Genomic DNA, 25,371 nt, shown 5'->3' with positions numbered 1-25,371 from the left:
TCGACGAACCCATCCGAGCGACGGAAATCAGACATGCCATGAAAGCGTTGGCCACCCGCATTGGCCTCCAGTTTAGGCGGTCTTCCGCTCGAATTTTACCACACTTTCGCATCTCAATTGGTCGCTCAACTGGAGATTCAGTTCTGAGCTGCCCTTGACAGGGGCTCCTTTCCCCAAGTGGGAATCAGTTATAGTGTCCCTTCTCAAACCAGATAGGGATCCTCATCAACTGGGTTCTTACTGACCCATAGCCCTATTATCGGCGGACTATAAGATCTACAGAAAAATTCTGGTGGATAGATGCGCCCCTGTCCTTCCACAACTGATTCATGTAGATCAAAATGGATTCGTGCCGGGTAGAAATACCTCCTACAAATCCGACGGCTGGTCCACGTGCAGGACCAGATCCATGACCGCTTCCCCTGAAAGGCGTGTACCCTGATTTTGGACGCTAAGGGCGAGTACCAATCAATTGACTGAGTGGAGGGATCCACAACCAAGACTTTTTACGATCCTATGTCAATGTATGATACACCCGGGCAATATCACTTGTATGCCAATTCCATCGGCAAAGATAGATGTGATGTATGTAACCATTTGAAATGCCAATAAAAATGTTTTACACAATTACACAAACATAATCCAGTGACTATGTGTTTCTATAAAATGTAAATATATTTTATATATATATATATTCACAGAAAAAACCATAGGTTATAGTGGATATATAGTTAGGAATTTGCATTTACAAAACCTTGAAAATTCAATGAAAAAACCATTGGTTTTAGGCCATATATAGTTAGGGATTTGCATTTACAAAACCTTATTTTACTCGCATAAAACCATTGAAATTCCATATATAGTTAGATGCGCTAACTATATATCGCGCACCCGCAATCCACTGCTGATGATGTCACATATTACATCATTCATGACATGGTCAGTGACATCACTGATGATATCACTGATGACATCTCAAATGACATCACTGATGACATCACTGATGACAACACCCAGTGACTGTATGTTTCTGTAAAGTTAAAATATGTCTTACATATTGAAGAATGAGTGGATGTATAAGTGTCTGGATGAAGGATTTAGTAGGTGCATGACTGACTGTATGAGTGAGTGATTAAATGTGTCTCACTGAGTGCATGGGTTAGTGACTAAACTGTCTTAATTTGTGCATCATTATGTCTGTTGTTCTGTAAACTGTTGCATGTGCTGATAAGTAGCTATATGAGTAACTATATGGGTTATTGATTGGTTGCCCAAGTATTTGTATGGGAGACTGAGTGTGTGTGTGGGTGGCTGGGAGGTGTATGACTCTGTGCATAGATGTGTGAGCAGTTGATTCACTAGATGTATGGTTTCAAAAGTGCATGTGGAAACAGCTGTATGGGCGGTTGACTGTGTGCATGAGTGTATTGGTGAGTGAATGGATATCTCAGTGCTACATGTCAAAGTAAGTACATATGTAAAACACAGTACATGTGAGAGTTGACATATATAAATAACTGTGCATAAGAGCCAGTGAATGTGTGAGTGGCTGTATGGATCATTGTGAACTTGTATCAGGGATTGTATAAGAGAGTAAATATGTGTTAGTATATGTTTGAATAAGTAAAGTTTGTATAACTGTATAGTTGAGGAAATGGAGGTGTGATTGATTATTTGCATGTCTGACTAGGTGTGTGAGTAACTCCATGGATGAGTGACAGTCTGTGAGTGTCTGTTTACACTGATTGTATCTAAGGTTATATTAGAGTCTGAAGAGGTTCATCGTATTATCACATGAATGATATCATCAGTGATGTGATCAGTAATGTCAAATGAGATGTCATCAGTGATGTCATCAGTGATGTCATTTGAAATGTCATCAGTGATGTCATTTGAGATGTCATCAGTGATGTCATCAGTGATGTCACTGACCATGTCATGAATGATGTAATATGTGACATCATCAGCAGTGGATTGCGGGTGCGCGATATATAGTTAGCGCATCTAACTATATATGGAATTTCAATGGTTTTATGCGAGTAAAATAAGGTTTTGTAAATGCAAATCCCTAACTATATATGGCCTAAAACCAATGGTTTTTTCATTGAATTTTCAAGGTTTTGTAAATGCAAATTCCTAACTATATATCCACTATAACCTATGGTTTTTTCTGTGAATTTCATTGGTTTTTTAATAGCAAATATGAAAAGCTTTAAATTGTCAAGTACGTGATAGATAAAAACATTTTCGTATTTATGCACGCTGATGTGCTTTGAACGCTGCACCCCCCCCTCCCCTCTTTTGTCTTAGTAGTACTCTCTCTTTGCAGATAGTGAACGGTAGTTAACGCAAGCCTTTGCCCCCGTTGTAATAGGTCGTGCCTGCTTGTCTCTCCATTTGATTGATTGTTGTCCAAGCATTTACTGTTTTAGAATTGGTTCTCTTTGGATCATTCTCTATTTACAAACAAGCACAAAGTCGCAATACTCTGTTTAGTCTTTGCAGATAGTGAAAAATCGTGTAAAAAAATAAAAGTAATCGAGCAAAATCAGTAGGCCACTAATTGGATCTCTTTTTGACCTCGCTAAAATAGAAATATTAGGAACAACCCTTCATGAGAAATACGAAAATAGTGAGATGAACTGAGCTCCACACCATGAGGGCTGCAAGACAGCTCGGCTCCATCACCCATCCCGCACAAAATAACGACAAACCCTATGCAAATATTAAAAATATAGACAACACACCAGCAAAGAAACAGGGTAAAACATTTTATTAAAAAACTATTTACATAACGTTGGTTTATAAGATGATGTCAGTAGTGGCCCGATGTGTGAATAGGTCGAAAGCAGCACAAGGCTCCAAGATCCGGATGGCAAGCTCCTGGATGTTGGGTGCCATAGTTCAGAGTTCTGAGTTTGAGCCTTTTTCAATGCCTGTGCTTTGTTGAATCAAAATGGCGGCTTGACACAAAGCTGACTCAAGCGTTGCTACTGATGCTATGCAGACCAAAACTGGTTTTCAGTTTGTACATTTTTCTAGATTTTTCAATCCAAGTTTGGTTGACTTTGTAGAACGATGGCTTCAAATTTTCAACATACGGTGTGGTGGCGCTGACTGGGAGGGGGCGCTTCGCTCCTGCCCCCTCCCCAAGTAAGATTTTCATACGTGAAAGTACGTTAATGGTTTTGGTCCCTGAGTTGCTTCGATGTCACTGCCATTCTCAAATGGCATAAGTTCTGGATGTTGGGTGCCATAGTTAAGAGTTCTGAGCAGTGCTTGTAACACTGTCTGAAGCTTATTTCCACCTACTGCAGCTTCACTATTCTCAAAGTAAGTGAGTGTCGTTTGTGGACCTGACTGCATTAAAAAACAATGTGATATGTTACCTTCCTAAACAGCTTGACGGAGGCCCCTGAGGGGCGGTGTGATGGCCATGGACTCGGAGAAGACGCTTGGCTCCGACACCCTCCCCAAGTCTTATAGCACTGGTGTAGTCTGAGATCGCCCCCGACATAGGCGGCCGGCTCCCGGGGTCCGGCGGAACTTTTTGCCTTTTGATGACTCTTCAATTCTGAACCTTGTCCCACAATCCGTTTGACCTGAAGACACGCTGTAGTGGGGCGCCCCTTTACCGTTTCAGTTGCCATTCCGCCCGCTTTTGCTACACTGTGCCTCTTCCGCCATTCAGCTGTTTACCGCCCGCTCTTGCGACTACAGCGTCTCGCTCATCATGTAGTTGAGTTGCTCCCGCTCTTGCGGTGCAGCGATAGGCGGCTGCCACAGGACTCTCAAAATGGCGGCCGGCTCTTCGGTTTTGGGCCTGGTCCACTAAAATGGCCCTGGGACACCTTTGAACTCGGACGCTTCCCTGATAGGGCTTGGGTCCCATTCTCGAAAAGCGTCCCCTCAGCTGTGAAGATTCTACAAAAGTCTTGGGGGCCTCCGACTCCCGCAGGCTTCTGGTGGGGAGCGGCTGCCATGATTGCTCGTGGAATGGCCACGACGGAGCTACGAGATGGTAGTGGTCTCATGCTGACGCCAGCTTTAGTCTGAAACATCCAGAAACACTGTAGACTACCAATTCGATCAGTTCCGGTAGCGCCCCAACATGACCCGGAAGAGAAGAACTTGCCCTCCCCTCTTTGACTGATGGTTCTTGTTGCCTGTCCCCTCTGTTGTCATTTAACAGAACTTTTTGGACTGCTGAAAGGGGTTGTGTTCCGAACGCTGGTTGGTGGAGACATTTTGACTATATTCTTGACCTACGTTGTCGCGTAATGCGTTATATGACACGCCGCGTTAGCGCACCCGGAAGTGATCCGAGGCGCGGCGCGCAGCGCGTAACGTAAGCATAACAGGTCATGTGACTTGTTAATAAAACTTTTCATTGGTTCATTTTACTTTTGTTAATTTAATGATGAAAAGCTTGGTCATATGACCTAAAAATTACGCTTTTTATTGTTTTCGAACAATATTTTTTTTCAAACATATGTTATAATATTCCAGGCTAATGTACTTTCCCGGAAAATTTACAACTGTCTTGCAAGTAAAATATATTCCTTTTTCGAGAAAAAGGGCGTTTCTTCCTTCCATGACGGAGCCGTTGAGTAAAAGAGATTCCGCCTGCTGTCTTAGTCGCCGATACGCCTGATTATCAGATTCTTATCGATCACTTTATGTTGCAGACATGAAAAACACAACTGCTCTTGACCATTTATCTTTACTGCGTTCCTACATATTATACCTTTTATCCGTCATGTAATTGGACTGCTTTATTTCACTTGCCTTTTACTGATTCGAAAACAGTGACTAAAAGTAAAAACTTTACCAATGTAAATACTACTACCGTGTTTTGTTTTAAAAACCTTTATTGTGAAAATGTCAGTATACAAATACGGGCCTATAACCACGTGGGCCGGCCACGGAGCAAACTGAAATCGTATATGATGAGGAGACATTTACACTGTAGAAGAACATAACGAGCGGGCCATTAGGTTGCAAGAACAAAGGTGTCTAACAGTTGCGGAATCGGTGGACGTACATTTTGTAATTAAAATAAGACAGGGCCACTTACAATAACATTTTCTAGATATACATTTGCGGGCAAGGAGTTACGAGTCCCATTTATACCGGCGCCATTTTGGGCGAGGCCGGGCAGGTCCAAGATATAGTCAAAATGTCTCCACCAACCATCGGCCAGACCAGAACCCCTTTCGGCCCTTTATGCTACAAGATGGTGTCTTCCATTCAGAAAATATTGTTGGCAGCATTTTGAAAGGAAACAGAAACAGCCGTTCTCCTAGTGAGTTTCACATTGTTACATTTAGGAAGAATGTTGAAGAGTAGTATGTGGAAAATCTGAAGCCATTTTTCTACAAACTCTCAATCAGACTTGGATGGAAAAAAAAAACCTGAAGAATGTACAAACTGAAAACCAATGTTTGTCTGTATAGCATCAACAGTAACGCTTGAGTCAGCTTTGTGTCAAGCCGCCATTTTCATTCAATCAATAGCGTCCCCCTGCACACATTCAGGGACCTGGTCGTGTCTTCAGATGAAACGGATTGTAGGAAAAGAAGCAGAAAGGAAAAGGAAAAAAGTTCCGCCGGACTTCGGGAGCCGGCCGCCTATGTCATGTGCGACCTTTGGCCACACCAGGGCAATAGTGAAGCTGCAGCAGGTGCAAATAAGCTTCAGACAGTCTTACAAGCACTGCTCAGAACTCTCAACTGAGGCACTCAACATCCAGGACTTGCCATTCGGATCTTGGCGCCTTGTGCTGGTTCCGACCTATTCACACATCGGTCCACTACTGACATCACCTCATAAGCCAACGGGGCACCCCACGCCGACTTTCGGCGCAGCATTGTAGGATGGCCACACCAGTGCGGCAACTTGCTGGACACAACATCGGGGCCATCCAGATCTCGGCACGTTCGACTCACTGTACCGCAAGAGTGACCGCAACTCAGCTGGACACGCCGTCTTTCGGCGCAGCATTGTAGGATGGCCACACCAGTGCGGCAATTTGCTGGACACCACCTCGGTGCCATCCGGATCTCGGCGCGTTCGAGTCACTGTACCGCAACAGTGACCGCAACTCAGCTGGACACGCCGTCTTTCGGCGCAGCATTGTAGGATGGCCACACCAGTGCGGCAATTTGCTGGACACCACCTCGGTGCCATCCGGGTCTCGGCGCGTTCGAGACACTGTACCGCAACAGTGACCGCAACTCAGCTGGACACGCCGTCTTTCGGTGCAGCATTGTAGGATGGCCACACCAGTGCGGCAATTTGCTGGACACCACCTCGGTGCCATCCGGATCTCGGCGCGTTGTGCTGCCTTCGGCCTATTCGCACATCGGTCCGCTACTGACGCCGCCTCACGTGCCAACGGATTTTCTACGCTTTTTGTAGCCCTATGCCGCATAACAGGTCATGTGACTTGTTTATAAAACTTTTCATTGGTTCATTTTACTTTTGGTTTCCTAAAGATGGAAGGCTTGGTCATATGACCTAAAAATAACACTTTTCATTGGTTTAGAATTTTTTTTTTTCCCAAACGATGAAAGCCCCACCTTGTTTCTGGATCATTCAGACTGAAGCTGGCGTCAGCATGAGAGCACCACCATCTCGTGGCTCCGTCGTGGTCATTCCGCGAGCAATCATGGCAGCCGCTCCCCACCGGAAGCCTGCGGGAGTCGGGGGCCCCCAAGACTTTTGTAGAATCTTCACGGCTGAGGGGACGCTTTTCAAGAATGGAGCCCAAGCCCTAGCAGGCAAGCGTCCGAGTTCCAAGGTGTCCCAGGGCCATTTCAGTGGACCAGGCCCAAAACCGAGGAGCCGTCCGCCATTTTAAGAGTCATGTGGCAGCCGCCTATCGCTGCACTGCAAGAGTGGGAGCAACTTAACAACATGGTGAGCGAGACGCTGTAGCCCCAAGAGCGGGCGCATCTCAGCTGGATGGCCGCCACCTGGGGAGGCCCGTTCACGCCGCCTCCCCCACGCACCCCCCCCTCCCCCGGGCCGCCGCACGCCAATTTTCGGAGCAGCATTGTAGGATACCAAAACCAGTGCGGCAGTTTACTGGACATCACCTGGGTGCCTGTCGTACATGTTGTGTCAGCCATGGGACACTGGACACAGTGCCATCAACATCTCAACGCGTTCTGCTGCCTTGGGACTATTCGCACAACAGACCGCTACTGACGAGGCCTCCCCCCGCACCACCCGGGATGCCCCACGCTGTTTTTCTGTGCTGCATTGTAGGATCCCAAAACCAGTGCGGCACCCAGGCGACATCACCTGGGTGCCGTCCAGAACTCTGCACGTTGTGCTGCCTTGGGACTATTCGCACAAAAGACAGCTTCTAACCATTGTTGCTTTTTGGGTTGAAAAATGTTTAAATGTTTTTAGTTTTTGTTCCGTTCATTATAGTTAAAAGTTAATAAAGTTTTATAATCTTACTTTGTTGGAGTGTTATCTATTTTTTTTAAAACGGGTGAATGGGGCCTTGAATCGGGTTATTGTCATGTGTGGGCTTTGGAAGTGTGATGCTGCAGGATCGGACATTTCAAACTCAAATGCACGTTCTTTTTCTTACCTTTCCGAAGCATGGAGCGCAATAGCAGGCAGAGAAAGGGTGATGCACGTGTTGAACACTACCTGACCTGGCAAGTTGCTGGCAGTGCCCCCCCGCCCGCTCCTGAAAGAGGGCACACACACACCGCCGCCCCGAGTACTTCACAAATCTTTAAAAGACCATGCGCTTGTTCATGAGGCTTAAATGGTTTATCACCTCTTCTAGAACCCCTGCATCGACCCTCTGACGTTTCCTGGAAAAATTACCATGTAACACAATACCAAGCCCTGTCAGCTGAAACCCCCAAGGAATCGTGGGGCATATTATCAAGGGGGTTTATCTCCGCTTTTTTGGCTTTAAAAGCCATGAAAGCGGAGATAAAATTATCTCCCTATTACCAAGCTGTCGCTAACACCAGTTAGTGACAGCTAAAAGGAGATAGCGACCATCTTGGGCCCCGCTTTGCATGTCAGTGATACTTATCACTAATGACATGCAAAGTGGCGTGCCAAGATGTTAGCGACTGGAAACAGTCCCTAACATCGCTATCTCCTATTACCAACTTTTGGAGATATTCGCGCTAAGCGCGAATATCTCCAAAATCTAACACCTGCCCTGAGCAGTTCTTAGCCATGTTATCCAATGGGAGGTGGATAACATGGCTAAGAGCATTTGCTCGATAATACATGAATATCGCTGACTTTTCTGCGATAATAGCAAGGTTTATCTGCGATAAAAATCGCCGATGTGCGGCGATAATTTTTGTCTCTAAACAAGTTAGAGACAAAAATTATCGCTAGTTGTTCGTAATATGCCCCCGGGTTTTTGCTTGCAGAAATCGGGAGGCGGGAGACTAGCACTGAAATCAGTAGTCTCACGCCTGAATCGGGAGGGTTGGCATGTCTGAATTCTCTACAGCTGGGGCCATAAACTACATCCGCAGGGGTAGGTGATAGCCGTGCACGACAAAATTGTGGCATTGGAAAAAAGGCAAGATGGCGCAGCCGCTGGAAGAGATGTATCAACATATATCAGCCTCCTCAGCCACCCTCAGGAAACATAGGGGATTAGGATACGTCTCCTGCACCCCCTTATACCTAGTAATTTAAAGTAATTTAATTAACGAAGCACAAAATGGCGAATTCCCGTTTCGCTACCAGTTTGCGGCCCAGTTCGCGGCCCGTGAAGCGCTTCTACCGTGAAAAATCATTTTTTTTTTCTTTTCCCCACGGGACCCTTTAATAACCCCAACAACATTCCTAGGGGGTCAAGAGAGGGATACCTTGCCCCCTTTCATTAAATTCCCCCTTCGTTTTTCACCTCTTCTTCTCTCTCGATCCTACCGAGAGACAAGATGGCGGCCGCTCCGGACTGTTTAGAATGTTGACAGACACCGGAGAGCCAATCAGCTTTCTGCGCGCAAAGTTCCGAAACGCGAAAAGTAAGCGGACCGGATCGCTGCCCGGAGCGCTGTTACAGATATATATCTTGATTTAAACGTTAATTTCTCAAAATCCACTGAAGCACATATATTGAGACCTAGCAAAGGCACATCGGGCTAACAGTCCCTACAATTTTGCCAAGTTTCGTGTAAATCCATTCAGCCGTTCGAGCCAAAAGTGAGTCCAACCGCCCTATGGAAATTAACATGGTAAAAACGCGTTTTGGGACCCCCCTTTTATCTCAGCCCCCCCTTGCCGAAACCCCCCCAAATTTCCAGGAGCTGCTCAGAAACAAAATGTGCCATTTTCCTGAAAATTTCAGCCAATTCCGTCCACAAACGCCAAAGTTATTAGACATAGAATTTTCAGAAATCCCATAGGGAAAAAATCCTAACTATATATACCTACTGGCGACCGCCAGTAGGTAATATATATATATTACCTACTGGCGTGTCGCCAGTAGGTATATATAGTTAGGATTATTTGTCTATGGAACTTTTGAAAATTCTATGTCTAATAACTTTGGCGTTTGTGGACGGAATCGGCTGAAATTTTCAGGAAAATGGCACATTTTGTTTCTGAGCAGCCCCTGAAAATTCGGGGGGGGGTTTCCTCAAGGGGGGGCCGAGAAAAAAGGGGGGTCCCAAAACGCGTTTTCCCCATGTTAATTTCCATAGGGTGGTTGGCCTCACTTTTAGCTCGAACGGCTGAATGGATTTGCACGAAACTTGGCAAAATTGTAGGGACTGTTAGCCCGATGTGCCTTTGCTAGGTCTCAATATATGTGCTCCAGTGGTTTTTGAGAAATTAACGTTCAAAACAAGATATATATCTGTAACAGCGCTCCGGGCTGCGCTCCGGTCCGCTTACTTTTCGCGAAACGGAACTTTGCGATGCGAAGCTGATTGGCTCTCCGGTGTCTGTCAACATTCTAAACAGTCCGGAGCGGCCGCCATCTTATCTCTCGGTAGGATCGAGAGAGAAGAAGAGGTGAAAAACGAAGGGGGAATTTAATGAAAGGGGGCAAGGTATACCCCTCTTGACCCCCTAGGAATGATGTTGGGGTTATTAAAGGGTCCCGTGGGGAAAATAAAAAAATATATATTTTTCACGGTAGAAGCGCTTCCCGGGCCGCGAACTGGGCCGCAAACTGGTAGCGAAACGGGAATTCGCCATTTTGTGTTTCGTTTTAATTAAATTACTAGGTATAAGGGGGTGCGGGAGACGTATCCTGATCCCTTATGTTTTCTGAGGGTGGCTGAGGAGGCTCATATATGTTGATACATGTCTTCCAGCGGCTGTGCGTGAGCTTTTTTTTTTTTTTGCTGCGTGACGTCTGTTAAAGTTCGATTCGATGGAAATCAGGAAGTGTTGACCGCCAATTTGTCAGTGCGATAAAATATTTTGTTATAAATGAATCCTTATTGATAAACATTGTCTGCGCCATCTTGCCTTTTTGTCTATTGCCACAATTTTGTCGTGCACGGCAGCCATTTTCGATGCCTTGACCAGACCCACTCTCTGCACGCCGTCGATTCTCAGCACGGCTCCCCACCCTCGCAAGCATCTCCCCCACGCACTGGTCACCCCCGCTCTCTCTCTCATGCATGGGCCATATACTTCCCCCCATCTGCGCTGCTCTTCCCTGAGAATCACACCCTGTGCCCGCCCGACACCTCCCTTTCACCCTATTCACTACCGCACCCTCTGACACTCCTCTTCCTCTGTGTCCGATTGTCCAGGCCGGACCCAGGCTATCACCTAGCCCTGCGGATGTAGTTTATGGCCCCAGCTGTAGAGAATCCAGACATACCAATCCTCCCGATTCAGGCGTGAGACTACTGATTTCAGTGCTAGTCTCCCGCCTCCCGATTCCTGCAAGCAAAAACCCGGGGGCATATTACCAACAACTAGCGATAATTTTTGTCTCTAACTTGTTTAGAGACAAAAATTATCGCCGCACATCGGCGATTTTTATCGCAGATAAACCTTGCTATTAGCAAGGTTTATCGCAAATGCGATAAAAAACGGCTGCAATGCATGAATATCGCTGAAAAGTCAGCGATATTCATGCATTATCCAGCAAATGCTCTTAGCCATGTTATCCACCTCCCATTGGATAACATGGCTAAAAACTGCTCAGGGCAGGTGTTAGCTTTTGGAGATATTCGCGCTTAGCGCGAATATCTCCAAAAGTTGGTAATAGGAGATAGCGATGTTAGGGACTGTTTCCAGTCGCTAACATCTTGGCACGCCCACTTTGCATGTCATTAGTGATAAATATCACTGACATGCAAAGCGGGGCCCAAGATGGTCGCTATCTCCTTTTAGCTGTCACTAACTGGTGTTAGTGACAGCTTGGTAATAGGGAGATAATTTTATCTCCGCTTTCTTGGCTTTTAAAGCCAAAAAAGCGGAAATAAACCCCCTTGATAATATGCCCCACGATTCCTCGGGGGTTTCAGCTGACAGGGCTTGGTATTGTGTTACGTGCTAATTCTTCCAGGAAACGTCAGAGGGTCGATGCAGGGGTTCTAGAAGGGGTGATAAACCATTTAAGCCTCATGAACAAGCGCATGGTCTTTTAAAGATCTGTGAAGTACTCGGGCGGCGGTGTGTGTGTGCCCTCTTTCAGGAGCGGGCGGGGGGGGGCACTGCCAGCAACTTGCCAGGCCAGGCAGTGTTCAACACTTGCATCACCCTTTCTCTGCCTGCTATTGCGCTCCATGCTTCGGAAAGGTAAGAAAAAGAACGTGCATTTGAGTTTGAAATGTCCGATCCTGTAGCAGTACACTTGCAAAGCCCACACATGACAATAACCCGATTCAAGGCCCCATTCCCCCGATTTTTAAAAAAAATATAGTACTCCAAGAAAGTAGGATTATAAAACTTTATTAACTTTTAAATATAACGAACGCAACAAAAACTGTAAATATATTTAAACATTTTTTGACAAAAAAACAACAATGGTCAGAAGCTGTCTTTTGTGCGAATAGTCCCAAGGCAGCACAACGTGCTGAGTTGTGGACGGCACCCAGGTGAAGAACCATCCCTTCTTTAAACCCCATGGTGACCAACTATAGTTTCAATGAGTGCTATGTCCCAGGTTTTACATAAAGTAGTGTTTACCTAGAGTGGTGCTGTGTAGGACACTCTGAATGGAAATTAACCAGAACTATAACGATAACAACAACAACAACAATAATATAACTTTTATGCCCAAATTACGCAAACATTTGGCTAATCTGCTAAGGGGGGGAGTCGCCATTTCTTTTGATAATTTATTCACCCATCCGTAGCCTCTCTAATCTCCATTATAATATGTTTCTTGCTGAAATTAACCAGAACTATAACCATAACAACAACAACAACAATAATATAACTTTAATGTCCATATTACGCAAAGATTTAGCTAATCTGCTAAAGGGGGGAGTTGCCATTTCTTTTGATAATTTATTCATCCATCCGTAGCCTCTCTAATCTCCATTACAATGTGTTTCTTGCTGTCGCTAGCTGATGAAAAAACTAAAGTGATAACTTCCTCATCCTTATTTTGTCTTTCTTTGTTCCTTAAGATGTTATCTGTGTCAACCTCTTCCGAGAATGCTGATGCGTTAGGGATTTCCTTGTGTTTCTTAATAGCATTGGTGTCTGCACACTTCTTTGTCAATTCTGTGAACATGATAACTGCAAACACAACAGGTAACTGCTTCATAAACAGACGATATCTTTGTTAAGTCATTAGTGTTAAGTGTGTCTGAAACTACAGTGCCCTTCTGTTTTTCTTTCTTCAGGCTCTACAGAGTTTTGTGTGTTGTTCTTTTGAGCGACAATTATTCCAGAGGTTTCAGGTTCACTTGTTTTGTCCTGCAGTGAGTTAACAGCTTTAGAGACTTCATGTTTATTTGCTATGTCCTGCTGTGCGTCAACTGCTTCAGAGACGTCAGCCTCATTTGTTATGTTTGACTAGATCCTGGACCTGCCCGGCCGCGCCCAAAATGGCGCCGGTGTAAATGGGACTCGTAACTGCTTGTTGTGTACTGGTTGCCCAACCTTGATATCACGAGATACGTATGCAGTTTTGAAGCACATGGCGGAGGCTCGTCTGCTGTAGTGGGGCGCCCCTTTATCGTTTCAGTTGCCATTCCGCCCGCTTTTGCTACACTGTGCCTTTTCCGCCATTCAGCTGTTTACCGCCCGCTCTTACGGCTACAGCGTCTCGCTCACCATGTATTGACATCACTGATGACATCTCAAATGACATCACTGATAAAATCACTGATAACATCTCATTTGACATTACTGATCACATCACTGATGATATCATTCATGTGATAATACCATGAACCTCTTCAGACTCTAATATAACCTTAGATACAATCAGTGTAAACAGACAGTCACAGACTGTCACTCATCCATGGAGTTACTCACACACCTAGTCAGTCATGCAAACAATCAATCACACTTCCATTTCCTCAACTATACAGTTATACACACCTTACTTATTCAAACATATACTAACACATATTTACTCTGTTATACAATCCCTGATACAAGTTCACAATGATCCATACAGCCACTCACACATTCACTGGCTCTTATGCACAGTTATTTATATATGTCAACTCTCACATGTACTGTGTTTTACATATGTACTTACTTTGACATGTAGCACTGAGATATCCATTCACTCACTAATACACTAATGCACACAGTCATCCGCCCATACAGCTGTTTCCACATGCAGTTTTGAACCCATACATATAGTGAATCAACTACTCACACATCTATGTACAGAGTCACACACCTCCCAGCTACCCATACACACACACTCAGTGTCCCATACAAATACTTGGACAACCAATCAATAACCCATACAGTTATTCATATAGCTACTGATCAACACATGCAGCAGTTTGTAGAACAACAGATATAATGATGCACAAATTAAGATAGTTTAGTCACTAACCCATGCACTCATTAAGACACATTTAATCATTCTCTCATACAGTCAGTCATGCACCTACTAAATCCTTCTTCCAGACACTTATACATCCACTCATTCTTCAATATGTAAGACACATTTTAACTTTACAGAAACATACAGTCACTGGATGTTGTCATCAGTGATGTCATTTGAGATGTCATCAGTGATGTCATCAGTGATGTCACTAACCATGTCATGAATGATGTAATATGTGACATCATCAGCAGTGGATTGCGGGTGCGCGATATATAGTTAGCGCATCTAACTATATATGGAATTTCAATGGTTTTATGCGAGTAAAATAAGGTTTTGTAAATGCAAATTCCTAACTATATATGGTCTATAACCAATGGTTTTTTCAGTGAATATATATATATATATATATATATATATATATATATATATATATATATATATATATATATATATATATATATATATATATATATATATATATATGCCAAGCTGTATTGAAGAATGAATGGGTGTATAAGAGTCAGCATGGATGATTTATTAGGTGTGTGACCAGCTGTGTAAATGAGTGAATACTTGTGTCTTACTTAATGCATATGTTAGTGACTGAAACACACATTCACACAATTTAGTTTGTCAGTTGGTGTGTAAGTGGTTGCATAGGTTGGTTAGCAGCTAAATGAGTATCTATATGGGTTATTGATTTGTAGTCTGAGTATCTGTGTGGGTGCCTGAGTGTCTGTGTCGGTGGGTGGAGGGATGTCTGTGCATAGATATGTAAGTGTATATATCACAGGGTATATGTGCTCAAGCCTGTATCTCTAAAGGGCTGTATGGCAGGGTGAGTGTGTGTATATGGCTGTGTTGGTGGATGAATGGATGCCTCAGTGCTACATGTGTAAGTAACTGCATATGTGAAAGGCAGTACGTGTGAGTGTTGGACTGTATAAATGACTATATGTGACAGTGAGTGATTGAGAGAGTGCCTGTATGGATCAGTGTGTGCTTTTATTACTTATTGTAATAGAGTGTAAGTATATATGTTAGTATACATGTATATAAGTGAGGTGGTATGTGTATAACTGCACAGGTGAGTAAAGGAAAGTGTGATTGAATATTTACATGACTGATTAGGTGTGTAAGTAACATATGATAATGCTGTATTAATGGCTGACTCTATGTATGAGTGACTGTATGTGTGAATGAGTGGATCTGTGTACAGAGCTAGGAATTAGTGAGTGGATATTTTATAACTGGTATCCGTGTGTTCACAATTTTGGAAATGATAGTCTGTATTTCAGAGTGGGTGTATCAACTGTTATATTAGAGTGTGATGAGGTGCATCAGATTTTCACATGGATGATATCATCAGGGATGTCATCAGTGATTTCATTTGAGATGTCATCAGTGATGTCACTGACCATGTCATGAATGATGTAATATGTGACGTCATCAGCAGTGCATAGCTCAACTAACTATAACAGGGCAATTTCCATCGTTTTGTATGGGTGAAATGTCCAACTAACTAAAACATCCCTGAAACCTATTTCTTTTTAGTAATTTCTAAGGTTTTTTAAATGCTAATTCCTAACTATAACATCTGTAAAACCTATGGTTTTTTGCAGTGAATTTCAAAGGTGTTTTAGTTTTAAAATGTGTTTTATTGAATTCAGCAATAGTAATAAGCATTACATTGCGGTAAAGAGGTATCATGAGAAAAGAGCATTCGGGACAGACCAACCGGACTTCCCTACAAATCAACGGATAAGCAAGATACATGAAACCCGCTATGAGCATGATATAAAAGCCGTGAATGCTAGCAATAGCAGAGATGCAAAACTGCAAGGTTGCAGATTTGCCTTTATGGGTTCCATGCCTAACATAAACCATACTTTGTGGAGTCAACCCGTGTGCGAGGGCCTGGTGGAGGAACCCCAGAGTGACAGGATGTGTTGTGTCGTCGCCTGTACAGCAATCCCCATTTGGCGTCCCCGAACCGATTTAAAGGGGAAGGTGAGTACATTAGGGAGGCCCAGTATCACATAGGCCGGGAACCTTAGATTTTTGGTGTCAAAAGTTTTGTCTATATCATCTAGGACTGCTTTCCAGTAGTCTCTGACTTCCGGGCAGTCCCAAAGAAGATGGGTGATGGCGCCCTGTGCTCCGCAGCCTCTCCAACAAAGTGTGCTATGTGATGGGTTCCCTTTGTGAAGCCTAACTGGGGTCAAATGTCAATAGAGGGCTATTTTTAATGCTGCCTCCTTACCCGCCATGTTGCGTGTGGTGTGAGAGGGTCTGAAATATTTGAAGCTCCCATCGTCTCTGCCGAGTGGCCCAGGGCTGGTGGGGGTGTGAGCATCTTGTAAAGATCAGATATAAGATGCTTATCGGATTTTTTTGTTACCAGTCACCTCTCGAAACTCGTCATGGGCCTGCTCACCAGTGGGGCATTGGCCGGTTGTGTTTTCAAAGGTTTTTAAATCTTTATTTCATATTTTAATGTTTATAAAACCTACATTTTTTTCTATTTTTTTTAAAATATTTTGCAACTCTATTATCCTTTTTTTTACTTAAAAATTATCTAATATTTTATATTTCCCCCAAAAAATATGTATATCACTTTTTAATTTTTTTAGAGAAAACTAAAGTCCTGTACCGGTAGTCTACCAAGCTTCATTAGGACGCAAATCCTATCCACCATATTGAAATAATGCGCATTTGGAATCCAACGCGTAACACCATATATGGACGAGGTCGCCCCACGTACTAGTTTGGTATGCGACGGATATGCAGCACCAAGCTGCGCATTACGTCATGTATGTATGGGATTGCACCCGCTACGCGTTGCGTATGCGTCGAGTGCACACTGCAAGACCCTTTCTTACATAATAGAAGCATGGTGTTGCGCTGGAAATTCCATTACTTAATTTTTTGATATGTCTCAAAAGTATATGCAAATAACTTTAAAGTGTGTATGACAGCAAGCGATAATCTGAAATATGGTTTAAATGACTGGATTGTAATCATTGATATACTTTGACACTTCTGTTCTTTTTAACTTGTAGTTATTCTTTGAAGATTTCTGAGTTATTGTGTGCAATACAAAAGAAAAAAAAAGAAAAAAAATAATTTTGTCTTCCTTTACAAATGATTGGACAGGAAAAACCAAACCAACATCTGGTGTAAAACTTTCCTTTAGACCTGTATTCTCTTCTGCAATACTTTCAACAACCGTGACTTTGGAAATGTAAATCCTGATATCTCAAGCATCTATCTCCTTCTTCTCTTGGTATCTCACATGTCACATACTATTCAATGAAAGACAATACTGTTTCATCAGAATAATTTCCAAATTTAGGTTCATCCTTGATCCATAGTAGCATATATATATGAGGTGCACTTCTTGCTTGATACTCCTTTCTCCAAAAGAAATTGGTAACCTCTCCAAGAGTTGTATTCTTTTTATTGTAACAACTTAACTTTCTGTTTAATACTTTTTCTTCACTATCACAATGAATAACTTCTGTATTAAATTGAAAGCACTATCCACTATACTTTCAATACGCTGCTTCTCTTTAAATTCAAACACTTTCCTTTTATATTTGCAGCATGTTTTCATTGAATTCTGAATCACTCTAGATCGAAAGAGTCTCTGACAATTTCATGAAACTGCTTTTGTCTCTGAGTAACAGAAGCTATTTCTTTATCATGTGTCCTTTTCCTGGTATTTGAAATTGAACTCTGCTTTACCTAACTTGAAATTTCTTCTTTTTCCTCTTGTGTGATCCTTGTTTCATTAAATGTTTGTAATATTTTTTTTCAAAAACTATCTTGTACTTATAGTAGAACAAACCGTTCTGTAATACACACATTTTTCTCTAATTGAAGATGTTGCCATTTGCTGAAATATATATTAATAGATTCAATTATTTTTCACATTTGTTCACTATGGTGAAATAATAACATTCAATTACAAAACTTCCACTAACGACTTCCACACCCAGTGCCGCAACGTGATGGAGCAGGACAGAGGAGCACTAGAATGACAAGTAGTACAATAGAACATACCTCAGTTTTTATTTAATTATTTACATACACCTTTACAATTTATATGTAACTGCCCTACCTCGTACTTTTCACCTCTCCGCCGCACCACACCACCCCACAGCACTCTCTCTTCAACCCACTGCAGACAACTGTATATATAGTATTTTTAAAAATGTTAATCTATGTACTTAGGATGATATTATCAACAAAACAGCACACACAAAAATTATTATTATTAGCCTACAATTTTATCTACAACTTCCCAAACATAACACTGCACCCGGGCTTTAAGTGGGGGGTGCCTGTGGGGGTCTGAGCACCAGCACTTTATTTTTGGGGTCCTCGAAACAGGTCTTTATAAGGGTCTATTTTCGGGCCTCGCAAACCACATCCGTTTTTTTTCTTTATTGCACTGCAGTGAGACTGTGAGAGCATGCACATTACGTACTACTTAGAAGTGCAGACATAATGCCAGGTGACTCGCATTGTAGGAGAAGGGAAATCCCTTAAAAAACAAATTTTCTCTCAGAATTTCCCTTCCCTTTTTGTAGCGCAGGAGCAACGTCATTGTGGGGTAATTAGAAAACAGACCACCAGGCGCACATCACCCATCGCCCCGGACTCGCTCAGACAGCTTCCTGGGCACACACACGCAGCTGCACCCAAGTACATCACAAGTCTTCAAATGATCATTTTTTGGTAAAGAAGACTGTTCTTTTTCACCCCTTTTTACAGCCCCTACATCCCCACTCTGCCTATTGCTGAAATTAGACTCCCCCGAACTTTTGCTCTGGTTGAACCTCTGGAAACGACCACAAGCAGGCAACTCCAGCACCATGATGCTCTGACCTTACACACTCTCTTGTTTTAGTGCTACGAAAACACACGCTTTACCTGGCTCACTTAGTTCTCTCTGAACATAAAAGCTTTCCAATTACTTTTAAATTCTTATACTGTGCTTCACATGGAAATATAGAACTCAAGTTTCCCACCACCCCAAATGAGCTCTCTGGTATACTTTCTCAAAAGTAAGAATTACAGATATTCAGTATCTGTCAGTCACGGCCACTTTAAAACAGTGTACCTATAAACAACTCGACACAACATTACGATTCTAAAATAAGTCTTACACTTAAAAGCTCCTTTACATTTCTTACTCTAGATGTACCTTTCTTTAAAACACCACCAGAGAAGGGTGGTGAAGTATAATCCACAAAGAGCCACTCAAAGCTTTGTTATTCTTTATAAAAAAATCTGCCTGTCAATACTTTTCGCAAGCCTTTCCGACCCTTTAAGAGGCTGGGTGGAAGAGTATATTATGTCATTTAGGATCGGGGTGTATGATGCATAGAATAAGAATGTATAGTTGAATAAAGGGAGAGTGGATGCATGGCCATATGCATCAATGCATAGACACATAGATGGATGTATCAATGTATGGATGGATGGAAGGATGAATTAATGCAGGTAGCTAGTATGTATGATAGACAGGTGGGCTTATAAATGTTTGGGACTGGTTGTGGGACAAATGTATCTATGGATATATAGGCGTATATGTCTGCATGAATGGCACAGTGCTTACAATAGGCGAGTGAGCTCCTAGATGCTTAGGATAAGTGCAGTAACAGATGTATGTATGTATATAAGTAGGAATGTATGCATCAATTAAAAGATGGTTGGATGGCACAGTGCTTAGGATGGATGGATGCTGGGCTTTAATCTGAGGACCGGCACTTAGTTTCAGAGAGTCTCCAAACGGGTCTCTATCAGGCTCTATTTTCGGTCGCTCGCAAAAATAGTCAATTTTTAAAATGTATTTATTGCACTGCAGTGAGAGCATGCACATCGATGTACGCATGCTTATTTTGCTCACTACTGAGAACTGGAGACATCACGCTATGTTACCCACATTGTAGAAGAATGATTTTTTCAGAACGTACGATAATTGAAGAGTATTTTCAAAAGCACACAATGAAGCTTATCTTGATTTAGACCATGGCCCAAATTGCTTAGCCCACACCCCTTTAAGAGCTTTGCCCCCCCCGTTTAGAGCACCCCCACTTTTTTTCTCCCACTTAGAACCCTAACTACACCATAGTAACAAAGAAACAGTTAAAGCTTCCATTGAAATCTACAATGGCACCAAGTTTCATAGTTTTCCATCAACGCTATCAGCTGTCTTCCACAGTACAAGAGTGTCTATCAGGACAAAGATTTCTTATCCACAGAAATGTTGTGTAAGTTGAGTACCTGTCTGCTGGAATACTCATCACAAAACGGTATTAAAACATGGAAATTTGCCAGAAAAACATATACCATACCATAGAGTGATTCATAAATGGGCACACTGCCACTGCACAACCCTGTTCCCCATCCTTCCTTAACCTTACAAAATCAAAGAAAGAGCCACACCAAACCTAGTAGACACACTATCAATCAATCAATCAATCATAGCATTTGTAAAGTGCACTACCTACCTGTGAGGGTCTCAAGGCACTAGGGGGCAAAGCTGCTACTGTTCTAAGAGCCAGGTCTTGATGAGTCTTCTGAAGGTCAGAAGGTCTTCGGTCTGCCGTAGGAGGGTGGGGAGGGTGTTCCATGTGTTGGAGGCGAGGTGGGAGAATGATCTGCCACCAGAGGTCACTTCTTGGATGCGGGGGAAGGTGGCGAATGCACAGTCTATGGAGTGGAGCTGGCGGGTAGAGGTGTAGAGGCTGAGTCAGCTGTTGAGGTATGCTGGTCCAGTGTTGTGGAGTGCCTTGTGTGCATAGGTGAGGAGTTTGAAGGTTATCTTCTTGGTGACAGGGAGCTAGTGCAGGTCTCTCAGGTGGGGTGTGATGTGGCTGTGGTGAGGGATGTCGAGGATCAGGTGTGCTGAGGCATTCTGGATGTGTTGGAGCTGTTTCATGTGTTTGGCCGAGACTCCTGTGTAGAGGGCGTTTCCGTAGTCCACCCTACTGTTGCCGAGGCCTGAGTGACCGTTCTTCTTGTTTCAATGGGTGTTGAAGGAGGAGGTAGAGACGGCATTGACCTGTTTTGTCATGGAGAGGGTAGAGTCGAGGATGACCCCTAGGTTGTGAGCGTGGTCGATGGGTGTTGGGCGTGTTCCTAGTGCACTATAGCAATACAGGAACCTAATTTCAACAACTGTCTACTGGAAGGCTCATGCGGGTACCATGCCATAGGGCACTTTTTAGGTGCTCCCGGTAGTACTACATCACCTACAGTAGCTCGACAATTGCATGTTACTAAATTCTGTGTTTCAATCAGCAACATAACCACCTCTCCCACTCCCACCCCTGCCCTTTCTTAACTGTACAAAATCAAACAGAAACCCCCAAAAATTCCTAGTAGCGCAACTATACCCATACACAGGCTTAATTTTAACAGGTGTGTGCCGGAACACTTATCAGAAAAAACTATTCAAACATGCAGTCATGATTAGAAATGGCCCTGAGATGTTCGAGAATTATTTTTTTGGCAGCACAGCTAGTGCTGCCAATATACCAGAGTTTGCAAGTGCACTCGATGGCATAGATGACAAAGGTTGTACTACAAGTGAGGAATTGAGTCAATTTTTTGGTGATACCACCATACTCCACAGACCCCCTGTATTTGCTGTGTTTACAGGCCTTACAGTGGCCACAGGGGTAGAAACCCTCTAAGCCATGTTGAGAAATCTTGGGATATTGAGTGATGTCATTTCTGACCACTAGATCTCGTATATTCCTATTTCTCTTATGAGTAATAGTGGGTCGATCTGGTATGCTACTGCCCAGAATGGAGTCTGTTTTAAGAATCTCCCAATTTCTAGTAAGGATTTTTTTGACTTTGTCTGTTTCAGAGTTAAAAGTCAATATCAGTCTTGTGGGCTCATCGTTCTCACTTAAATCAGTAACAGGATGTTCCTCAAGAGTTTGGGATCTCTCAATGCCATTCGCTCTCTCTTTGGCTTTTTTGAGAACCCAGCTGGGATAGCCTCTGCTCTCAAATCTTGTCATTATAGTATTCTGCTCTCTCAAGTAAGAATCAGTGGTGTTACAGTTTCTCTTAGCCCTCAGCAACTCACCGTACGGAATACTCCATTTGAGTGCCTCAGGATGGCTGCTGAGGGCATTAAGAACACTGTTGCCTGCCGTGGCCGTTCGATACAAAGAAGTACAGATCTTGAGGTCCTTTATCTCTAGTTTGACATCTAAGAATTCAGTTTGGATATTACTGATGTTGCCTGACAAGAGAATGTTATACTTGTTGCAATTTAGCTTGGTGATAAAGTTCTCAGCATCAGTTTTAGTTCCCTTCCATATGATGAAAAGGTCATCAATGTAGCGAAGCCACACGATGACCCTTTCAAAGTCCATTGCTAAGGTGGCACTGCTACGGATTTCCTGCTCCCAGAATCCCATAAACAAATTCGCAAAACTTGGGGCAAAGCAAGACCCCATTGCAGTACCATTGATCTGCTTGTAGAGGGAGCCATTGAAGGAAAAAATATTGTTGGTCAAGCAAAATTGCATCATTTCCATTACCATTCTGGAATGTTCATGATAACATAGTGGTCTATTACTCAAATAGTAATCACATGCCTGTAGACCATGTTGATGGTTAATTATCGTATACAATGAGTGTACATCCAAAACAATAAACATAAATTCAGGTTCCCAGTTTATATTTTCAATCTGACAGAGAAAATCCTTAGTGTCTCTGATATAGATGGGTAGTGTTATAACAAAGTCTCGAAGGAAATGGTCCACATATTTTGAAATGTTTTCACTGATGCTACCAATGGAGGAGACTATGGGGCATCCAGGAGGGTTGGTAGCATGCTTGTGAAGTTTGGGTAACAAGTATAGGATGGGGAGTCTAGGTAAATCTCTTTTCAAATAACAGTATTCCTCCCAAACAAGGAGCCCCTTGTCTTTCCATGTCTCTAGTTTCTCCCAAATGTCTATGATGCGCTGATTGTACACATCAATGTTGACAGGTATATAGAAATTAGTGTCATTAAGTTGTCGTTGTGCCTCGTCGATGTAAGCCTCTCGGCCCAGAATAACAATGTTACCGCCCTTATCTGCAGGACGTATCACTATATTGGTGTCTTCATATAGTGTCTTGAGTGCTTTTCTTTGGGTGAATGAGAGATTGTGTTTGAACCCTCTGTACCCTTGAGTGTTTTTCTTGTTTTTCGTAAACCAACCAACCCCTTGATAATACAGTCATGAAAAGTATCTATACAGTCATGTGGAAGTATAGGCATAAAGGTCGATTTGACCCAGAATTTGGTTTTGGCTGGTGCATCTTGTGACAAGTTCATATCATCAAGGCATTGAGTGGTAGCGATGGACCGATCATCTGCTGTGTTATCACTATTATCATTTAGATCGGACATCACTAGAAGTGTGTCAACGTCTCGAATTATTAAATTAGAGGAACTGGATCTAGTGTTGTTATAGGCATTATTATTTTGACCCAATCTTTTTAGTTTGTGCCATTTTTTTAGTTTTAATTTACGCACAAAATTGAAGACCTCTATTCTGGTGTCTGTAAAGTTGAAGCCAGTAGTGGGGCAAAAAGAAAGACCCAAGCACAGTGTCTTTTTGTCAAAATCAGAAATCAACCTTTTGGATAAATTAACAACAGTTTTTTTACCGTTTGTGTATCCATTAGTAGTTCTTGTTTGAGCGTGTCTTTCTGGTTCCCACTGCGCCCTTTGTTTTGTCGGTATTCCCAACGTTGTCTGAGTCTTTTCTTGCGGTTTCTATTCTTCCCCGGCCTTTGCCCCTTCCGCGTCCTCATCCTCTCGGTGAGGCATACTCCATTTGATTCTGTTTTTCTTTGTGACGATTTTCCTGCATCACCCGGAATTCGTCAAAAAATTCTTTCTACGGACAACTTCATCACTGGACGCGCTTCCCACTGTGATGTCTGATTCAGTATCGCTGATCGTTTGGTTGTCATTTGGAGTCCCACTAGTATTTCCAGAACCAGTTGGAACATTGTTTTTTTAATATAAGTGATCATACTTGCGGCTAAAAGTTAGTATTCTCCCGCAATCATAATCGGCATAATCACGATTCATTTTGCGTTTTTTTCGTAATTTGATTTCATCTTCCTGTTTTGTAAGTCGTTCCTACATGGTATCACATGTTTTTTTGAGTGTTTCTTCATCCATTTGTACCAATAGATTTAAAAATATATTTGTTGTGTCTTTTATTCCATAGGAGGAAAGGAGGGGGCCTATCACTGGACTTCACTTGCACGGGCGCACCTATCCTTTGCACTCTGGGAATCACTGCTATCTGTTAAGTCACATTTTGGTATACCGGCGTGGAAGGTTTGACGATTGTAATCACTATAAAGAAGGGACTATGTATTTCTTAGTAAATGTCCAGGACTTGTTAACGTCATCTAGTCATTCGGTCTGATAACCCTGATCATGACTATCCGTGATCTGCAGTGATGGATTCAGTCTGATTTGTGGTAGAAGAGATTAGTATTGTTTCTCATGAATTTCTGATATTTTCCAGTGATAAAATGCATGCTCTACTCTACATGGGGCAGTAGCATATGGTCTTGCATTCTTGCAAGTGTGGATCTGTGTCAAGCTCAATGACTATGCATTTCACATTGATTTAATGTTCGATCGAGAGAGACACAACATGTTCATACCATGGTCATTACGTTTTGATAAACAACACAACATGTTATTCATATTAGGTGTGGATCTTTGTCAGGCTTATGTATTTTACATTGATTGAATGTTCGATCGAGAGAGACATAACATGTTCATATCATTACGAGTAAGAAATTTTTGATTCACTGGGACCACGATAACACAACAGGTTGTCTAATATTGATTTGTGGCAGGTCGAATGATTACCTCTATGTATTATACATTAATTGATTTATTATGTATTTCACTATATATACCTTGATGCATAACTAATGACATGCTATTTCAATCTGTCCAATGTAATTTACAAATGTGTTGACATTAATTTACCATTCCAACATGTTTGCCATTTGCATTTACTAGTCCTATGTTTATGTCGATATGTGATTGACAACGCTGAACTTTATTTAAATACCGGAGTTACTTGTATTGGGTTACACGTGAACAAGGCTGTTGAGCTGAAACGCGTTGTGTAAATAAACTGCAAATCCTACACTTTGGATTCCTTTGCCTGATTGCTTGAGAGAGCATATATATATATATATATTCACTGAAAAAACCATAGGTTTCAGGCCTTATATAGTTAGGAATTAGCATTTAAGAAACCTTTAAAATTCACTCAAAAACTATACGTTTTAGGAGTGTTAGAGTTATCTGGACATTT

This window comes from Lissotriton vulgaris, chromosome 4_1 (genome assembly GCF_964263255.1).
Source record: "Lissotriton vulgaris chromosome 4_1, aLisVul1.2, whole genome shotgun sequence".
NCBI classification, from domain to species: Eukaryota; Metazoa; Chordata; class Amphibia; order Caudata; family Salamandridae; genus Lissotriton; species Lissotriton vulgaris.
The sequence above is the reverse complement of the archived record's forward strand: the minus strand, read 5'-3'. Positions refer to the sequence as shown.